This window comes from Rhinoderma darwinii, unplaced genomic scaffold, assembly GCF_050947455.1.
Source record: "Rhinoderma darwinii isolate aRhiDar2 unplaced genomic scaffold, aRhiDar2.hap1 Scaffold_549, whole genome shotgun sequence".
NCBI classification, from domain to species: Eukaryota; Metazoa; Chordata; class Amphibia; order Anura; family Rhinodermatidae; genus Rhinoderma; species Rhinoderma darwinii.
This window is the reverse complement of record NW_027464099.1, coordinates 1-15,594: the sequence shown is the minus strand read 5'-3', so window position 1 is coordinate 15,594 and position 15,594 is coordinate 1. Positions and strand designations below refer to the sequence as shown.

The window sequence follows — 15,594 nt, the reverse complement described above, 5'->3', positions numbered from 1 at the left end:
AGACAGGATTTGCTTATTTTGCTTGCACCACAATGCAGTGCTGAAAGAGGAGGAATCTACATAAAAACGCCTTCCTGGCAACGCCCAAATGCCCTGCTGCCATGCAGATAAACACTGGCAGCGGCAGCAAGTGCATGCCCACAGCCACCCCTTGTTCCTTCACACCTTGTATCAGCTGTAATCCAGTCCAGTCCAGTGCTGCCTGCTGAGCAGCACTGACCAACACTGCCTGGGCCCAGGCTTTTATCTCTGAGGCCCCATTATGATGTCAGAAAGCTGGCTCTGGAATCCTGAGGGCTCCACTATGACACGTGCAAAGTTCCGTCTGAACTTTATATAAGACGGTGAGGCTCAGTCAGTCACTCAGTGTTGCCTGAGAGGGCAACACTGCAACAGACGGCCGCCAGGCTGTCTTTTTTTTGCACAGCTAGTTGCCTCCAGGAGGCCACAAGAGGGAGACAAGGGACTGCAAAATGGAAAATAGGCATCCACCAACTTTACAGACAACTTCTCCTTGCTCCTACAACCTCCATCCTTGCACAGTTTGTTATTCTTCTAGGTAACATAGTAACAAATCCAAATTGCTGCTCTCTTTGTAGGCAAGCAAGGCTTTGTTGCAACTGCAATTCTTACTTCTTCTTGAAATGTAGGGACGACAGTACATTCCATCACATCCATCTAGTGTACACAGGTAGGTCCATTGTGGCGGGCAGGCGAGCGGGCGGGCTGCTTTATTGGCTGTTTGCTGTTCCCCTACTCCACTCCACTATTTGACTGTTGTGCTGCATCAATCAATCAATCAATCAATCAATCAATCAATCAATCAATCAATCAATCAATCAATCAATCAGTGGCTGGCTCAGGTGCAGCTCTTTAACTTACCTAAAAGGGAGGGCGGAGAGAAGACAAGGAAGGTGAATGAGGTGTTCCAATGTGAAATGCCGGAAACACAGAAACACAGACGACACACAACAAGAGGTGGCAATCTATTCATTAATTGCATTTAATCAATGAGCTCATTATCACTCATGCATTGTCCAACAGGTGTTGAAATAATGGGATTAAAAGGGGAGATCCCTTCAGAAAGACAGAAACAATAGCAAAGACAAAAAACACTTTTGGAATCTGCTTTTAGTCAACACATAAGGAAAGGGTGCACCGGTCCTGGAAATACTGCAATACCAGGTCAATGCGTGGAGTGGACAGAGCAAGCTCTATTTCCATCTCCCTGTTCTAAAAATCCATTTAATATATGGTCCCCAGATAGGGGACGTATCAGATATTAAACTGATAAGAACAGATACTACACTTGATCTTAGCCAAAAGGCCGAGAAGCGATAACCCGAACGGGTCGCGCGTTGCCCGAGCCTGCCCGATACTGCTGTTCAGCCCTTGCAGCGATTCAGCCTACTTCTAGGCAATTCCATGGGGCCCTGCAGGCTCACACACTCACAGCTACACGGGAGGTGAATAAAGGCCGGAGAGGAAGCCAGACAGGATTTGCTTCTTTTGCTTGCACCACAATGCAGTGCTGAAAGAGGAGGAATCTACATAAAAACGCCTTCCTGGCAACGCCCAAATGCCCTGCTGCCATGCAGATAAACACTGGCAGCGGCAGCAAGTGCATGCCCACAGCCACCCCTTGTTCCTTCACACCTTGTATCAGCTGTAATCCAGTCCAGTCCAGTGCTGCCTGCTGAGCAGCACTGACCAACACTGCCTGGGCCCAGGCTTTTATCTCTGAGGCCCCATTATGATGTCAGAAAGCTGGCTCTGGAATCCTGAGGGCTCCACTATGACACGTGCAAAGTTCCGTCTGAACTTTATATAAGACGGTGAGGCTCAGTCAGTCACTCAGTGTTGCCTGAGAGGGCAACACTGCAACAGCCGGCCGCCAGGCTGTCTTTTTTTTGCACAGCTAGTTGCCTCCAGGAGGCCACAAGAGGGAGACAAGGGACTGCAAAATGGAAAATAGGCATCCACCAACTTTACAGACAACTTCTCCTTGCTCCTACAACCTCCATCCTTGCACAGTTTGTTATTCTTCTAGGTAACATAGTAACAAATCCAAATTGCTGCTCTCTTTGTAGGCAAGCAAGGCTTTGTTGCAACTGCAATTCTTACTTCTTCTTGAAATGTAGGGACGACAGTACATTCCATCACATCCATCTAGTGTACACAGGTAGGTCCATTGTGGCGGGCAGGCGAGCGGGCGGGCTGCTTTATTGGCTGTTTGCTGTTCCCCTACTCCACTCCACTATTTGACTGTTGTGCTGCATCAATCAATCAATCAATCAATCAATCAATCAATCAATCAATCAATCAATCAATCAGTGGCTGGCTCAGGTGCAGCTCTTTAACTTACCTAAAAGGGAGGGCGGAGAGAAGACAAGGAAGGTGAATGAGGTGTTCCAATGTGAAATGCCGGAAACACAGAAACACAGACGACACACAACAAGAGGTGGCAATCTATTCATTAATTGCATTTAATCAATGAGCTCATTATCACTCATGCATTGTCCAACAGGTGTTGAAATAATGGGATTAAAAGGGGAGATCCCTTCAGAAAGACAGAAACAATAGCAAAGACAAAAAACACTTTTGGAATCTGCTTTTAGTCAACACATAAGGAAAGGGTGCACCGGTCCTGGAAATACTGCAATACCAGGTCAATGCGTGGAGTGGACAGAGCAAGCTCTATTTCCATCTCCCTGTTCTAAAAATCCATTTAATATATGGTCCCCAGATAGGGGACGTATCAGATATTAAACTGATAAGAACAGATACTACACTTGATCTTAGCCAAAAGGCCGAGAAGCGATAACCCGAACGGGCCGCGCGTTGCCCGAGCCTGCCCGATACTGCTGTTCAGCCCTTGCAGCGATTCAGCCTACTTCTAGGCAATTCCATGGGGCCCTGCAGGCTCACACACTCACAGCTACACGGGAGGTGAATAAAGGCCGGAGAGGAAGCCAGACAGGATTTGCTTCTTTTGCTTGCACCACAATGCAGTGCTGAAAGAGGAGGAATCTACATAAAAACGCCTTCCTGGCAACGCCCAAATGCCCTGCTGCCATGCAGATAAACACTGGCAGCGGCAGCAAGTGCATGCCCACAGCCACCCCTTGTTCCTTCACACCTTGTATCAGCTGTAATCCAGTCCAGTCCAGTGCTGCCTGCTGAGCAGCACTGACCAACACTGCCTGGGCCCAGGCTTTTATCTCTGAGGCCCCATTATGATGTCAGAAAGCTGGCTCTGGAATCCTGAGGGCTCCACTATGACACGTGCAAAGTTCCGTCTGAACTTTATATAAGACGGTGAGGCTCAGTCAGTCACTCAGTGTTGCCTGAGAGGGCAACACTGCAACAGCCGGCCGCCAGGCTGTCTTTTTTTTGCACAGCTAGTTGCCTCCAGGAGGCCACAAGAGGGAGACAAGGGACTGCAAAATGGAAAATAGGCATCCACCAACTTTACAGACAACTTCTCCTTGCTCCTACAACCTCCATCCTTGCACAGTTTGTTATTCTTCTAGGTAACATAGTAACAAATCCAAATTGCTGCTCTCTTTGTAGGCAAGCAAGGCTTTGTTGCAACTGCAATTCTTACTTCTTCTTGAAATGTAGGGACGACAGTACATTCCATCACATCCATCTAGTGTACACAGGTAGGTCCATTGTGGCGGGCAGGCGAGCGGGCGGGCTGCTTTATTGGCTGTTTGCTGTTCCCCTACTCCACTCCACTATTTGACTGTTGTGCTGCATCAATCAATCAATCAATCAATCAATCAATCAATCAATCAATCAATCAATCAATCAATCAATCAGTGGCTGGCTCAGGTGCAGCTCTTTAAAGGCATGGTGTCGCCCCAAAAACATGTTTTTTTTTTAAAATTTAAACATTTAGTGTGTGGGTGATAAAACATTGTTCAAATTTTTTTTATTTTTTTCGCGAGTCAGGAAATATTATAAATTTTTTCAAATTTATAATACTACCCATTTTTGGTCACTAGATGGAGCTGTTTGGAGCTAGTTCCCAAAATTGCAGCATTGCAACATTGGGTTAAAAGCTATCGCTCTAGTGAGCGCTCAGCATCCCCCCCTCCTTTATCCTGGCTAGTGCCGGGATAAACGAGGGGTTTGAAAGGTTTAACCTCCTACACTGTGTGTCGCCATTTTTTGAGGTAACCCACAGTGTAGTAGGTTTACATGCAGTAGTAAACACACACAAACACTAACATACATTGAAATCGCTTACCTGCTCCTGCCGCCGCGGCCCGTCCGCTCCCTTTGCTGCCGCTGTTCCATGTGCACTTGTCCGGAAGCCGCGACCGGAAGTAGTAATATTACTGTCCGGCCGCGACTTCCGGTCCACAGGAAAATGGCGCCGGACGGCGCCAATTTCGAATAGGACTGTGTGGGAGCGGCGCATGCGCAGTTCCCACACAGACGCCGTACACGGCAGTCAATGGGACGGGAGCCGTTCGCAGTCCCTATGGGACTGTGGCTGCCGTATTCCATGTCTGTGTGTGTCGTTAATCGACACACACAGAAATGGAACAAAAAATGGCAGCCCCCATAGGGAAGAAAAAGTGTGAAAAAAAGAAACAGTAAAACACAAACACACAAATGAAAATAAACGTTTATATTAAGGCACTAACATCTTTAACATATAAATAAAATATTTGTGATGACACTGTTCCTTTAACTTACCTAAAAGGGAGGGCGGAGAGAAGACAAGGAAGGTGAATGAGGTGTTCCAATGTGAAATGCCGGAAACACAGAAACACAGACGACACACAACAAGAGGTGGCAATCTATTCATTAATTGCATTTAATCAATGAGCTCATTATCACTCATGCATTGTCCAACAGGTGTTGAAATAATGGGATTAAAAGGGGAGATCCCTTCAGAAAGACAGAAACAATAGCAAAGACAAAAAACACTTTTGGAATCTGCTTTTAGTCAACACATAAGGAAAGGGTGCACCGGTCCTGGAAATACTGCAATACCAGGTCAATGCGTGGAGTGGACAGAGCAAGCTCTATTTCCATCTCCCTGTTCTAAAAATCCATTTAATATATGGTCCCCAGATAGGGGACGTATCAGATATTAAACTGATAAGAACAGATACTACACTTGATCTTAGCCAAAAGGCCGAGAAGCGATAACCCGAACGGGCCGCGCGTTGCCCGAGCCTGCCCGATACTGCTGTTCAGCCCTTGCAGCGATTCAGCCTACTTCTAGGCAATTCCATGGGGCCCTGCAGGCTCACACACTCACAGCTACACGGGAGGTGAATAAAGGCCGGAGAGGAAGCCAGTCAGGATTTGCTTCTTTTGCTTGCACCACAATGCAGTGCTGAAAGAGGAGGAATCTACATAAAAACGCCTTCCTGGCAACGCCCAAATGCCCTGCTGCCATGCAGATAAACACTGGCAGCGGCAGCAAGTGCATGCCCACAGCCACCCCTTGTTCCTTCACACCTTGTATCAGCTGTAATCCAGTCCAGTCCAGTGCTGCCTGCTGAGCAGCACTGACCAACACTGCCTGGGCCCAGGCTTTTATCTCTGAGGCCCCATTATGATGTCAGAAAGCTGGCTCTGGAATCCTGAGGGCTCCACTATGACACGTGCAAAGTTCCGTCTGAACTTTATATAAGACGGTGAGGCTCAGTCAGTCACTCAGTGTTGCCTGAGAGGGCAACACTGCAACAGCCGGCCGCCAGGCTGTCTTTTTCTTGCACAGCTAGTTGCCTCCAGGAGGCCACAAGAGGGAGACAAGGGACTGCAAAATGGAAAATAGGCATCCACCAACTTTACAGACAACTTCTCCTTGCTCCTACAACCTCCATCCTTGCACAGTTTGTTATTCTTCTAGGTAACATAGTAACAAATCCAAATTGCTGCTCTCTTTGTAGGCAAGCAAGGCTTTGTTGCAACTGCAATTCTTACTTCTTCTTGAAATGTAGGGACGACAGTACATTCCATCACATCCATCTAGTGTACACAGGTAGGTCCATTGTGGCGGGCAGGCGAGCGGGCGGGCTGCTTTATTGGCTGTTTGCTGTTCCCCTACTCCACTCCACTATTTGACTGTTGTGCTGCATCAATCAATCAATCAATCAATCAATCAATCAATCAATCAATCAATCAGTGGCTGGCTCAGGTGCAGCTCTTTAACTTACCTAAAAGGGAGGGCGGAGAGAAGACAAGGAAGGTGAATGAGGTGTTCCAATGTGAAATGCCGGAAACACAGAAACACAGACGACACACAACAAGAGGTGGCAATCTATTCATTAATTGCATTTAATCAATGAGCTCATTATCACTCATGCATTGTCCAACAGGTGTTGAAATAATGGGATTAAAAGGGGAGATCCCTTCAGAAAGACAGAAACAATAGCAAAGACAAAAAACACTTTTGGAATCTGCTTTTAGTCAACACATAAGGAAAGGGTGCACCGGTCCTGGAAATACTGCAATACCAGGTCAATGCGTGGAGTGGACAGAGCAAGCTCTATTTCCATCTCCCTGTTCTAAAAATCCATTTAATATATGGTCCCCAGATAGGGGACGTATCAGATATTAAACTGATAAGAACAGATACTACACTTGATCTTAGCCAAAAGGCCGAGAAGCGATAACCCGAACGGGCCGCGCGTTGCCCGAGCCTGCCCGATACTGCTGTTCAGCCCTTGCAGCGATTCAGCCTACTTCTAGGCAATTCCATGGGGCCCTGCAGGCTCACACACTCACAGCTACACGGGAGGTGAATAAAGGCCGGAGAGGAAGCCAGACAGGATTTGCTTCTTTTGCTTGCACCACAATGCAGTGCTGAAAGAGGAGGAATCTACATAAAAACGCCTTCCTGGCAACGCCCAAATGCCCTGCTGCCATGCAGATAAACACTGGCAGCGGCAGCAAGTGCATGCCCACAGCCACCCCTTGTTCCTTCACACCTTGTATCAGCTGTAATCCAGTCCAGTCCAGTGCTGCCTGCTGAGCAGCACTGACCAACACTGCCTGGGCCCAGGCTTTTATCTCTGAGGCCCCATTATGATGTCAGAAAGCTGGCTCTGGAATCCTGAGGGCTCCACTATGACACGTGCAAAGTTCCGTCTGAACTTTATATAAGACGGTGAGGCTCAGTCAGTCACTCAGTGTTGCCTGAGAGGGCAACACTGCAACAGCCGGCCGCCAGGCTGTCTTTTTTTTGCACAGCTAGTTGCCTCCAGGAGGCCACAAGAGGGAGACAAGGGACTGCAAAATGGAAAATAGGCATCCACCAACTTTACAGACAACTTCTCCTTGCTCCTACAACCTCCATCCTTGCACAGTTTGTTATTCTTCTAGGTAACATAGTAACAAATCCAAATTGCTGCTCTCTTTGTAGGCAAGCAAGGCTTTGTTGCAACTGCAATTCTTACTTCTTCTTGAAATGTAGGGACGACAGTACATTCCATCACATCCATCTAGTGTACACAGGTAGGTCCATTGTGGCGGGCAGGCGAGCGGGCGGGCTGCTTTATTGGCTGTTTGCTGTTCCCCTACTCCACTCCACTATTTGACTGTTGTGCTGCATCAATCAATCAATCAATCAATCAATCAATCAATCAATCAATCAATCAATCAATCAATCAATCAATCAGTGGCTGGCTCAGGTGCAGCTCTTTAAAGGCATGGTGTCGCCCCAAAAACATGTTTTTTTTTTAAAATTTAAACATTTAGTGTGTGGGTGATAAAACATTGTTCAAATTTTTTTTATTTTTTTCGCGAGTCAGGAAATATTATAAATTTTTTCAAATTTATAATACTACCCATTTTTGGTCACTAGATGGAGCTGTTTGGAGCTAGTTCCCAAAATTGCAGCATTGCAACATTGGGTTAAAAGCTATCGCTCTAGTGAGCGCTCAGCATCCCCCCCTCCTTTATCCTGGCTAGTGCCGGGATAAACGAGGGGTTTGAAAGGTTTAACCTCCTACACTGTGTGTCGCCATTTTTTGAGGTAACCCACAGTGTAGTAGGTTTACATGCAGTAGTAAACACACACAAACACTAACATACATTGAAATCGCTTACCTGCTCCTGCCGCCGCGGCCCGTCCGCTCCCTTTGCTGCCGCTGTTCCATGTGCACTTGTCCGGAAGCCGCGACCGGAAGTAGTAATATTACTGTCCGGCCGCGACTTCCGGTCCACAGGAAAATGGCGCCGGACGGCGCCAATTTCGAATAGGACTGTGTGGGAGCGGCGCATGCGCAGTTCCCACACAGACGCCGTACACGGCAGTCAATGGGACGGGAGCCGTTCGCAGTCCCTATGGGACTGTGGCTGCCGTATTCCATGTCTGTGTGTGTCGTTAATCGACACACACAGAAATGGAACAAAAAATGGCAGCCCCCATAGGGAAGAAAAAGTGTGAAAAAAAGAAACAGTAAAACACAAACACACAAATGAAAATAAACGTTTATATTAAGGCACTAACATCTTTAACATATAAATAAAATATTTGTGATGACACTGTTCCTTTAACTTACCTAAAAGGGAGGGCGGAGAGAAGACAAGGAAGGTGAATGAGGTGTTCCAATGTGAAATGCCGGAAACACAGAAACACAGACGACACACAACAAGAGGTGGCAATCTATTCATTAATTGCATTTAATCAATGAGCTCATTATCACTCATGCATTGTCCAACAGGTGTTGAAATAATGGGATTAAAAGGGGAGATCCCTTCAGAAAGACAGAAACAATAGCAAAGACAAAAAACACTTTTGGAATCTGCTTTTAGTCAACACATAAGGAAAGGGTGCACCGGTCCTGGAAATACTGCAATACCAGGTCAATGCGTGGAGTGGACAGAGCAAGCTCTATTTCCATCTCCCTGTTCTAAAAATCCATTTAATATATGGTCCCCAGATAGGGGACGTATCAGATATTAAACTGATAAGAACAGATACTACACTTGATCTTAGCCAAAAGGCCGAGAAGCGATAACCCGAACGGGCCGCGCGTTGCCCGAGCCTGCCCGATACTGCTGTTCAGCCCTTGCAGCGATTCAGCCTACTTCTAGGCAATTCCATGGGGCCCTGCAGGCTCACACACTCACAGCTACACGGGAGGTGAATAAAGGCCGGAGAGGAAGCCAGTCAGGATTTGCTTCTTTTGCTTGCACCACAATGCAGTGCTGAAAGAGGAGGAATCTACATAAAAACGCCTTCCTGGCAACGCCCAAATGCCCTGCTGCCATGCAGATAAACACTGGCAGCGGCAGCAAGTGCATGCCCACAGCCACCCCTTGTTCCTTCACACCTTGTATCAGCTGTAATCCAGTCCAGTCCAGTGCTGCCTGCTGAGCAGCACTGACCAACACTGCCTGGGCCCAGGCTTTTATCTCTGAGGCCCCATTATGATGTCAGAAAGCTGGCTCTGGAATCCTGAGGGCTCCACTATGACACGTGCAAAGTTCCGTCTGAACTTTATATAAGACGGTGAGGCTCAGTCAGTCACTCAGTGTTGCCTGAGAGGGCAACACTGCAACAGCCGGCCGCCAGGCTGTCTTTTTCTTGCACAGCTAGTTGCCTCCAGGAGGCCACAAGAGGGAGACAAGGGACTGCAAAATGGAAAATAGGCATCCACCAACTTTACAGACAACTTCTCCTTGCTCCTACAACCTCCATCCTTGCACAGTTTGTTATTCTTCTAGGTAACATAGTAACAAATCCAAATTGCTGCTCTCTTTGTAGGCAAGCAAGGCTTTGTTGCAACTGCAATTCTTACTTCTTCTTGAAATGTAGGGACGACAGTACATTCCATCACATCCATCTAGTGTACACAGGTAGGTCCATTGTGGCGGGCAGGCGAGCGGGCGGGCTGCTTTATTGGCTGTTTGCTGTTCCCCTACTCCACTCCACTATTTGACTGTTGTGCTGCATCAATCAATCAATCAATCAATCAATCAATCAATCAATCAATCAATCAGTGGCTGGCTCAGGTGCAGCTCTTTAACTTACCTAAAAGGGAGGGCGGAGAGAAGACAAGGAAGGTGAATGAGGTGTTCCAATGTGAAATGCCGGAAACACAGAAACACAGACGACACACAACAAGAGGTGGCAATCTATTCATTAATTGCATTTAATCAATGAGCTCATTATCACTCATGCATTGTCCAACAGGTGTTGAAATAATGGGATTAAAAGGGGAGATCCCTTCAGAAAGACAGAAACAATAGCAAAGACAAAAAACACTTTTGGAATCTGCTTTTAGTCAACACATAAGGAAAGGGTGCACCGGTCCTGGAAATACTGCAATACCAGGTCAATGCGTGGAGTGGACAGAGCAAGCTCTATTTCCATCTCCCTGTTCTAAAAATCCATTTAATATATGGTCCCCAGATAGGGGACGTATCAGATATTAAACTGATAAGAACAGATACTACACTTGATCTTAGCCAAAAGGCCGAGAAGCGATAACCCGAACGGGCCGCGCGTTGCCCGAGCCTGCCCGATACTGCTGTTCAGCCCTTGCAGCGATTCAGCCTACTTCTAGGCAATTCCATGGGGCCCTGCAGGCTCACACACTCACAGCTACACGGGAGGTGAATAAAGGCCGGAGAGGAAGCCAGACAGGATTTGCTTCTTTTGCTTGCACCACAATGCAGTGCTGAAAGAGGAGGAATCTACATAAAAACGCCTTCCTGGCAACGCCCAAATGCCCTGCTGCCATGCAGATAAACACTGGCAGCGGCAGCAAGTGCATGCCCACAGCCACCCCTTGTTCCTTCACACCTTGTATCAGCTGTAATCCAGTCCAGTCCAGTGCTGCCTGCTGAGCAGCACTGACCAACACTGCCTGGGCCCAGGCTTTTATCTCTGAGGCCCCATTATGATGTCAGAAAGCTGGCTCTGGAATCCTGAGGGCTCCACTATGACACGTGCAAAGTTCCGTCTGAACTTTATATAAGACGGTGAGGCTCAGTCAGTCACTCAGTGTTGCCTGAGAGGGCAACACTGCAACAGCCGGCCGCCAGGCTGTCTTTTTTTTGCACAGCTAGTTGCCTCCAGGAGGCCACAAGAGGGAGACAAGGGACTGCAAAATGGAAAATAGGCATCCACCAACTTTACAGACAACTTCTCCTTGCTCCTACAACCTCCATCCTTGCACAGTTTGTTATTCTTCTAGGTAACATAGTAACAAATCCAAATTGCTGCTCTCTTTGTAGGCAAGCAAGGCTTTGTTGCAACTGCAATTCTTACTTCTTCTTGAAATGTAGGGACGACAGTACATTCCATCACATCCATCTAGTGTACACAGGTAGGTCCATTGTGGCGGGCAGGCGAGCGGGCGGGCTGCTTTATTGGCTGTTTGCTGTTCCCCTACTCCACTCCACTATTTGACTGTTGTGCTGCATCAATCAATCAATCAATCAATCAATCAATCAATCAATCAATCAATCAATCAATCAATCAATCAGTGGCTGGCTCAGGTGCAGCTCTTTAACTTACCTAAAAGGGAGGGCGGAGAGAAGACAAGGAAGGTGAATGAGGTGTTCCAATGTGAAATGCCGGAAACACAGAAACACAGACGACACACAACAAGAGGTGGCAATCTATTCATTAATTGCATTTAATCAATGAGCTCATTATCACTCATGCATTGTCCAACAGGTGTTGAAATAATGGGATTAAAAGGGGAGATCCCTTCAGAAAGACAGAAACAATAGCAAAGACAAAAAACACTTTTGGAATCTGCTTTTAGTCAACACATAAGGAAAGGGTGCACCGGTCCTGGAAATACTGCAATACCAGGTCAATGCGTGGAGTGGACAGAGCAAGCTCTATTTCCATCTCCCTGTTCTAAAAATCCATTTAATATATGGTCCCCAGATAGGGGACGTATCAGATATTAAACTGATAAGAACAGATACTACACTTGATCTTAGCCAAAAGGCCGAGAAGCGATAACCCGAACGGGCCGCGCGTTGCCCGAGCCTGCCCGATACTGCTGTTCAGCCCTTGCAGCGATTCAGCCTACTTCTAGGCAATTCCATGGGGCCCTGCAGGCTCACACACTCACAGCTACACGGGAGGTGAATAAAGGCCGGAGAGGAAGCCAGACAGGATTTGCTTCTTTTGCTTGCACCACAATGCAGTGCTGAAAGAGGAGGAATCTACATAAAAACGCCTTCCTGGCAACGCCCAAATGCCCTGCTGCCATGCAGATAAACACTGGCAGCGGCAGCAAGTGCATGCCCACAGCCACCCCTTGTTCCTTCACACCTTGTATCAGCTGTAATCCAGTCCAGTCCAGTGCTGCCTGCTGAGCAGCACTGACCAACACTGCCTGGGCCCAGGCTTTTATCTCTGAGGCCCCATTATGATGTCAGAAAGCTGGCTCTGGAATCCTGAGGGCTCCACTATGACACGTGCAAAGTTCCGTCTGAACTTTATATAAGACGGTGAGGCTCAGTCAGTCACTCAGTGTTGCCTGAGAGGGCAACACTGCAACAGCCGGCCGCCAGGCTGTCTTTTTTTTGCACAGCTAGTTGCCTCCAGGAGGCCACAAGAGGGAGACAAGGGACTGCAAAATGGAAAATAGGCATCCACCAACTTTACAGACAACTTCTCCTTGCTCCTACAACCTCCATCCTTGCACAGTTTGTTATTCTTCTAGGTAACATAGTAACAAATCCAAATTGCTGCTCTCTTTGTAGGCAAGCAAGGCTTTGTTGCAACTGCAATTCTTACTTCTTCTTGAAATGTAGGGACGACAGTACATTCCATCACATCCATCTAGTGTACACAGGTAGGTCCATTGTGGCGGGCAGGCGAGCGGGCGGGCTGCTTTATTGGCTGTTTGCTGTTCCCCTACTCCACTCCACTATTTGACTGTTGTGCTGCATCAATCAATCAATCAATCAATCAATCAATCAATCAATCAATCAATCAATCAGTGGCTGGCTCAGGTGCAGCTCTTTAACTTACCTAAAAGGGAGGGCGGAGAGAAGACAAGGAAGGTGAATGAGGTGTTCCAATGTGAAATGCCGGAAACACAGAAACACAGACGACACACAACAAGAGGTGGCAATCTATTCATTAATTGCATTTAATCAATGAGCTCATTATCACTCATGCATTGTCCAACAGGTGTTGAAATAATGGGATTAAAAGGGGAGATCCCTTCAGAAAGACAGAAACAATAGCAAAGACAAAAAACACTTTTGGAATCTGCTTTTAGTCAACACATAAGGAAAGGGTGCACCGGTCCTGGAAATACTGCAATACCAGGTCAATGCGTGGAGTGGACAGAGCAAGCTCTATTTCCATCTCCCTGTTCTAAAAATCCATTTAATATATGGTCCCCAGATAGGGGACGTATCAGATATTAAACTGATAAGAACAGATACTACACTTGATCTTAGCCAAAAGGCCGAGAAGCGATAACCCGAACGGGCCGCGCGTTGCCCGAGCCTGCCCGATACTGCTGTTCAGCCCTTGCAGCGATTCAGCCTACTTCTAGGCAATTCCATGGGGCCCTGCAGGCTCACACACTCACAGCTACACGGGAGGTGAATAAAGGCCGGAGAGGAAGCCAGACAGGATTTGCTTCTTTTGCTTGCACCACAATGCAGTGCTGAAAGAGGAGGAATCTACATAAAAACGCCTTCCTGGCAACGCCCAAATGCCCTGCTGCCATGCAGATAAACACTGGCAGCGGCAGCAAGTGCATGCCCACAGCCACCCCTTGTTCCTTCACACCTTGTATCAGCTGTAATCCAGTCCAGTCCAGTGCTGCCTGCTGAGCAGCACTGACCAACACTGCCTGGGCCCAGGCTTTTATCTCTGAGGCCCCATTATGATGTCAGAAAGCTGGCTCTGGAATCCTGAGGGCTCCACTATGACACGTGCAAAGTTCCGTCTGAACTTTATATAAGACGGTGAGGCTCAGTCAGTCACTCAGTGTTGCCTGAGAGGGCAACACTGCAACAGCCGGCCGCCAGGCTGTCTTTTTTTTGCACAGCTAGTTGCCTCCAGGAGGCCACAAGAGGGAGACAAGGGACTGCAAAATGGAAAATAGGCATCCACCAACTTTACAGACAACTTCTCCTTGCTCCTACAACCTCCATCCTTGCACAGTTTGTTATTCTTCTAGGTAACATAGTAACAAATCCAAATTGCTGCTCTCTTTGTAGGCAAGCAAGGCTTTGTTGCAACTGCAATTCTTACTTCTTCTTGAAATGTAGGGACGACAGTACATTCCATCACATCCATCTAGTGTACACAGGTAGGTCCATTGTGGCGGGCAGGCGAGCGGGCGGGCTGCTTTATTGGCTGTTTGCTGTTCCCCTACTCCACTCCACTATTTGACTGTTGTGCTGCATCAATCAATCAATCAATCAATCAATCAATCAATCAATCAATCAATCAATCAATCAATCAGTGGCTGGCTCAGGTGCAGCTCTTTAACTTACCTAAAAGGGAGGGCGGAGAGAAGACAAGGAAGGTGAATGAGGTGTTCCAATGTGAAATGCCGGAAACACAGAAACACAGACGACACACAACAAGAGGTGGCAATCTATTCATTAATTGCATTTAATCAATGAGCTCATTATCACTCATGCATTGTCCAACAGGTGTTGAAATAATGGGATTAAAAGGGGAGATCCCTTCAGAAAGACAGAAACAATAGCAAAGACAAAAAACACTTTTGGAATCTGCTTTTAGTCAACACATAAGGAAAGGGTGCACCGGTCCTGGAAATACTGCAATACCAGGTCAATGCGTGGAGTGGACAGAGCAAGCTCTATTTCCATCTCCCTGTTCTAAAAATCCATTTAATATATGGTCCCCAGATAGGGGACGTATCAGATATTAAACTGATAAGAACAGATACTACACTTGATCTTAGCCAAAAGGCCGAGAAGCGATAACCCGAACGGGCCGCGCGTTGCCCGAGCCTGCCCGATACTGCTGTTCAGCCCTTGCAGCGATTCAGCCTACTTCTAGGCAATTCCATGGGGCCCTGCAGGCTCACACACTCACAGCTACACGGGAGGTGAATAAAGGCCGGAGAGGAAGCCAGACAGGATTTGCTTCTTTTGCTTGCACCACAATGCAGTGCTGAAAGAGGAGGAATCTACATAAAAACGCCTTCCTGGCAACGCCCAAATGCCCTGCTGCCATGCAGATAAACACTGGCAGCGGCAGCAAGTGCATGCCCACAGCCACCCCTTGTTCCTTCACACCTTGTATCAGCTGTAATCCAGTCCAGTCCAGTGCTGCCTGCTGAGCAGCACTGACCAACACTGCCTGGGCCCAGGCTTTTATCTCTGAGGCCCCATTATGATGTCAGAAAGCTGGCTCTGGAATCCTGAGGGCTCCACTATGACACGTGCAAAGTTCCGTCTGAACTTTATATAAGACGGTGAGGCTCAGTCAGTCACTCAGTGTTGCCTGAGAGGGCAACACTGCAACAGCCGGCCGCCAGGCTGTCTTTTTTTTGCACAGCTAGTTGCCTCCAGGAGGCCACAAGAGGGAGACAAGGGACTGCAAAATGGAAAATAGGCATCCACCAACTTTACAGACAACTTCTCCTTGCT

At 47.5% G+C, this 15,594-nt stretch overlaps 9 non-coding genes across 9 annotated transcripts; all 9 read right to left on the bottom strand.

Annotated features, from left to right (window-relative positions):
• Positions 1 to 1,148: 1,148 nt before the first annotated feature.
• LOC142723362 (U2 spliceosomal RNA) lies at positions 1,149 to 1,339 on the bottom strand. The gene has a single exon (XR_012875568.1). It is a non-coding gene; the product is annotated as a U2 spliceosomal RNA (small nuclear RNA).
• Positions 1,340 to 2,631: 1,292 nt separating this feature from the next.
• On the bottom strand, positions 2,632 to 2,822 carry LOC142723350 (U2 spliceosomal RNA). The gene has a single exon (XR_012875557.1). It is a non-coding gene; the product is annotated as a U2 spliceosomal RNA (small nuclear RNA).
• Positions 2,823 to 4,976: 2,154 nt separating this feature from the next.
• Positions 4,977 to 5,167, bottom strand: LOC142723338 (U2 spliceosomal RNA). The gene has a single exon (XR_012875546.1). It is a non-coding gene; the product is annotated as a U2 spliceosomal RNA (small nuclear RNA).
• Positions 5,168 to 6,451: 1,284 nt separating this feature from the next.
• LOC142723326 (U2 spliceosomal RNA) lies at positions 6,452 to 6,642 on the bottom strand. Its single transcript, XR_012875535.1, has one exon. It is a non-coding gene; the product is annotated as a U2 spliceosomal RNA (small nuclear RNA).
• A 2,158-nt stretch (positions 6,643 to 8,800) lies between these two features.
• LOC142723314 (U2 spliceosomal RNA) lies at positions 8,801 to 8,991 on the bottom strand. The gene has a single exon (XR_012875524.1). It is a non-coding gene; the product is annotated as a U2 spliceosomal RNA (small nuclear RNA).
• A 1,284-nt stretch (positions 8,992 to 10,275) lies between these two features.
• On the bottom strand, positions 10,276 to 10,466 carry LOC142723302 (U2 spliceosomal RNA). Its single transcript, XR_012875513.1, has one exon. It is a non-coding gene; the product is annotated as a U2 spliceosomal RNA (small nuclear RNA).
• A 1,300-nt stretch (positions 10,467 to 11,766) lies between these two features.
• LOC142723472 (U2 spliceosomal RNA) lies at positions 11,767 to 11,957 on the bottom strand. The gene has a single exon (XR_012875666.1). It is a non-coding gene; the product is annotated as a U2 spliceosomal RNA (small nuclear RNA).
• Positions 11,958 to 13,245: 1,288 nt separating this feature from the next.
• On the bottom strand, positions 13,246 to 13,436 carry LOC142723460 (U2 spliceosomal RNA). Its single transcript, XR_012875655.1, has one exon. It is a non-coding gene; the product is annotated as a U2 spliceosomal RNA (small nuclear RNA).
• Positions 13,437 to 14,732: 1,296 nt separating this feature from the next.
• LOC142723448 (U2 spliceosomal RNA) lies at positions 14,733 to 14,923 on the bottom strand. The gene has a single exon (XR_012875644.1). It is a non-coding gene; the product is annotated as a U2 spliceosomal RNA (small nuclear RNA).
• Positions 14,924 to 15,594: the final 671 nt, after the last annotated feature.